Source organism: Papio anubis, chromosome 1 (genome assembly GCF_008728515.1).
Source record: "Papio anubis isolate 15944 chromosome 1, Panubis1.0, whole genome shotgun sequence".
Taxonomy (NCBI): domain Eukaryota; kingdom Metazoa; phylum Chordata; class Mammalia; order Primates; family Cercopithecidae; genus Papio; species Papio anubis.
This window is the reverse complement of record NC_044976.1, coordinates 161,881,073-161,885,788: the sequence shown is the minus strand read 5'-3', so window position 1 is coordinate 161,885,788 and position 4,716 is coordinate 161,881,073. Positions and strand designations below refer to the sequence as shown.

Below are 4,716 nucleotides of genomic sequence, written 5' to 3'. Positions count from 1 at the left end.
CCTGCCTCAGCCTCCCAAGTAGCTAGGACTACAGCCATGCCACCACATGCGGCTAATTTTTTAATTGTTAATAGCGGCTGGGCATAGTGGCTCACACTTCTCATTCCAGCACTTTGAAAAGCTAAGGCAGGCAGATGACTTGAGTCCAGGAGTTTGAGGTCAGCCTGGGCAACATGGCAAAACCTCATTTCTACTAAAAATACAAAAAATTATCCAGGTGTGGTGGTGCGCACCTGTAGTCCCCTCTACCCAGGAGGCTAAGATAGGAGGATCACTTGAGCCAAGGGGGTCAAGGCTACAGTGAGCTGTGATCACACCACTGCACTCAGCCTGGGCAACAGAGTGAGACTTGGTCTCAAAAAATAATATAATAACTTTTAGTACAGGTGGGATCTCACCATGTTGCCCAAGCTTAAATTTTTTAAAACCAAAAACATGAGCACAACAATATTCAGTATTTTTCTGTAATCAGGCAAAAAAAGCTTAAATTTGTGGAACTGCCTCAGTGAAATTTCACAACTACCAATCTTTAAAGGCAGAATACGAAGAGTAGATAAGTCTTTAGTTGGCTACAATTCGGAGGTGAGAACATCCAACAACTTGGTGGCAAGATGGCTACATGGCAACAAACATTATATCCGCTCACTGCCCTTAGCTGAAACAAGCATCTCCTTAGTAGGCAAAGGTACGGTCTGAAGAATCTGCAAAGGTAGAAGCAGACCAGCAGCTAAGATCTAGGTAGGAGGTATTGTGCCTGGGCCATAATGTCAAACTTCTAAAATATTACTACAAAAACTTTAATATGAAATTATAGTAATAATTATGCTTATTGATCTTATTTTGATCAACTGGATTTACCTTGGTATTAAAATGTGTATATATATATTTTTGAGACAGACTCTGGCTCTGTCGCCCAGGCTGGAGTGCAGTGGCACGATCTCGGCTCACTGCAACTTCCTCCTCCCAGGTTCAAGCAATTCTCCTGCCTCAGTCTCCCGAGTAGTTGGGATTACAGGCACCCACCACCACACCCAGCTAATTTTTTGTATTTTTAGTAGAGACAGGTTTTTGCCATGTTGGTCAGGCTGATCTCAAACTTCTGACCTCAAGTGATCCACCCACCTGGGCCTTCCAAAGTGCTGGGATTACAGGCTTGAGCCGCTACACCCGGCCATTAAAATTTATTCTTTGATGGTTACATTTACCTTCAGCCTCAGTTCCACTGAATATTAATTTCAATAGTCAAATTTTTACATTTGGCCAGAATGTAGGCGGTGCTCTTCTACTTTGTAGGTAAATAAACCATGTGTGCATTGCATAAATACAAAATGAGAAGAAAACTGGCCAAAATGTTGACCAATTAACTGGGTACCAGTAAATTATTTTCTTCTTTGTACATATTTTCTCTGTTTCTTCAAATATATCTATAGCTAGATCTAAATACAGATGAGTAGGTTGGTAGGTAGGTAGATAGATTTAAGAAGATAAACAAATTCTCTTTTTGCAAAAAACAGTTATGTAACAGATATCTTTTAAATGCAGATTTTAACAACTCTGCTATTACATTTTATTACAAATGAGCCCGTTGAAATTGTTTTGAACATTATGATAGACAGCCTGGGCAACATAGTGAGACACCATCTCTACAAAAATGTTTTAAAATTAAAATTAGCCAGGTGTGGGGACATGTGCCTAAAGTCCTGGCTACTTGGCAGGCTGAAGCAGGAGGACTAGCTGAGCCTAACGGTTCGAGGCTGCAGTCAGCCATGATTGTGCCGCTGCACTCCAGGCTGGGAAACACAGTGAGACCCCATCTCTTAAAAATAAAATAAAATAAAATATTATAACACTGCACAAATTCTGACTTTTGGAGTTCACGCTGGGGTTCTACAATGATTTTAAATCACCCAGATCTTGGCTTTTGCATCATTATGTTTGCAATGGGGATCAGAGATCGAGTATTCATTCAGTTAATTAACAACCTAACTATTGCAAATAGGGGAGGAGAAAATTTACATCTACTACCTTATTGCAAAGACAGGTTTAGGCCATTTGGCAATTGTAGTTTAAGAGAAAATAATGGGAACCGAAATGCTGAGTATGAAAGTGAGATCAATGAGAACATCACCCAACCTAAGTTTCCCAAGTAACTGATTCCAACCAGGAACTTTTCTGTGAAAAAACTGGATTTCTGTTTTGTTTTGTTTTGTTTTGTTTTCTACAAATGTCTGGGGTAGGAAAACAAGGTTTCCCAGCACATGGCAGTCTTAAAAATGATCCTCAAGATCTGATCTTTGTCTTCAGCCTTGGCTGAGGAAGAAACGGACCCCCCCGCCGTACTCACCCACCGTGGGAGAGAGGACCTGAAAATTTATTTTTTTAAAAAAAATACACAGCTCTATAATATATGGAAAAATGATAATTCTACCTACGTCATGGAAATGTCTAAAAAATAAAAATGAATTAAACATGTTAAAGTATAAAAGAAAAGAGAGAAAAGAAAAAAACATAAGAAAAGTAAAGATAAAAGAAAAAACAAAAAATATGTATTTGGTCTTAGGGTAGAAAATAATCTTTTTAGGCAGGACAAAACAAGCCCACTAAAGTAGTAAGGGAAATAAAGAAACAGTAAATTTTCCTTGCATGACATACAAGGATGTATGTTGCAGAAATATTTATAAGAGCAAAAAATAGAATACTACAAGCTAAACATCCACCACTAAACAAATTATGATACAGTCATAGAATGGAATACTATGTACCCATTAAAAAGAATGAAATATATCTGAATGTCCTGGCATGGAAAGTGCTGCAAAATATGTTGTTTAAGGCCGGGCGCAGTGGCTCACACCTGTAATCCCAGCACTTTGGGAGGCTGAGGCGGGCAGATCACGAGGTCAGGAGATTGAGACCATCCTGGCTAACACGGTGAAACCCTGTCTCTACTAAAAGTACAAAAAATTAGCTGGGCGTGGTGGCGGGCACCTGTAGCCCCAGCTACTCGGGAGGCTGAGGCAGGAGAATGGCATGAACCCAGGAGGCGGAGCTTGCAGTGAGCCGAGATCACACCACTGCACTCCAGCCTGGGAGACGGAGCGAGACTCCGTCCCCCGCTCCCCCCAAAAAAATATATATATATTGTTTGATTTAAAAAGGCATTACAAAAAATAAGTATAGTAATGATTTTGTTTTAATAAAAAATGCACAGAGGTGTGTATGTATAAATAAGTCTATATGTAATAAGAATACTATTTTGAAAACAGTAAATGTAGTCCTTATTTCCTCTATAAATCATATTCCCCTACAGTCCTATCATCTTACGGCTACAGGGAAAGGAGTTGAAATGCTGCATTCACATGGGGAATGATATGACCTGACCATACAGAAAGGGGAAAAACTAGAGAAAGCCCTTCATCTTCTAGAGATGGAGCAAAGATTTGACTAACAAAGGCCAGTCCATTATCAGACTGTATAGAAGTGGGAAGGCCAAACTGAGGAATTATGTCTGACAAAAGAGAAGAAATGACCACGGTGGCCTTTTCAGACCCTGTGGGAAAAGCCTCTACCCATCCAGTGGAAGTGTCTACCCAGACATGTTTCCGGACTTGAGGCATGTAAGTAAAGTGCAGAAGAGCCAGAGGTTCCCACCTGCTCAGGGGAGCAGGACATGCTGCAAGGACTTAAGAAATGGCAGGGACTTTGAGCCAGAATGCAGCAGCCACAGGACCAGAGACTATGGCGGAGTCCTAGCTCAACAACAGCAGATGCTAACACACACCAAAGACCAGGTGGGACTAGTTCTGTCACTGATAGTTTAGTGAGAACATAGGTTAACACACACAGGGAAAAGCAAAGGACACCTCAGCTGGAGACAAGCAAGAACTCAGAGGACAGCAGGTGTATCTTGCCTCCATCACCTCCCAATCCCCAGATACACTTCTCCCATCACATGAGACAAGTCAGCTTTCCTCCACACCCAGATGCCTCTGGGGGAGGAGCCAGGAGTGGAGAGAAATCTTACAAGTCTGAGTTAACCTGAAATGGGTGTAACCAGAAGAAACTGAGCCAACGTACATTGTCAAACAGATGTTCCAACCACAGCATCCATTGCTACCCATGCATAGAAGCTATATATTTTTGGCATAATATGAATTATAGACTATTACATTTACACCAAATTACAGTGGAAATTTGAAACTCATTTTGAAGATTCAATGAACATGACTTAGTGGTAGTCTGGATATTAAAGTGTTAGAGAAAGGAAGAAGTCATTTATGGCCCACAGATATCTAGTTTGCGTGCTGAACAGGAGATAATACCATTAACCAAGATCTAAATATAGAATAGAGAACACTTGACATAGGAATAATAGGAAAAAAAAAATTAACCAATTTAATTTTGAATCTGTTGAATTTAAGGGTCTTTGGCACATCCTGGTAAATGTTTCAGGAGGCAGCTGGAAATTCTGATTCAGAAAAAGGTTTTGAAAGTCCATCATCAGGAACAGGTAGAATTACTGTGCTTCTGTAGTCAACCCTCCATAAATTTTTTTTTGTTTTTTGAGACAGAGTCTGGCTCTGTTGCCCAGAATGGAATACAGTGGCAAACCCGGCTTACTGTAGCCTCAAACCCTTGGGCTCAAGCCATTCTTCCACCTCAGTCTCCCAAGTACCTGGGACTACAAACACACACCACCACACCTGGCTAATTTATTTT

General features: G+C 40.6%; 1 non-coding gene across 1 annotated transcript; it reads right to left on the bottom strand.

Annotated features, from left to right (window-relative positions):
- Positions 1-2,222: 2,222 nt before the first annotated feature.
- LOC116272415 lies at positions 2,223-2,363 on the bottom strand. Its single transcript, XR_004181103.1, has one exon.
- Between the last annotated feature and the right edge of the window lie 2,353 nt (positions 2,364-4,716).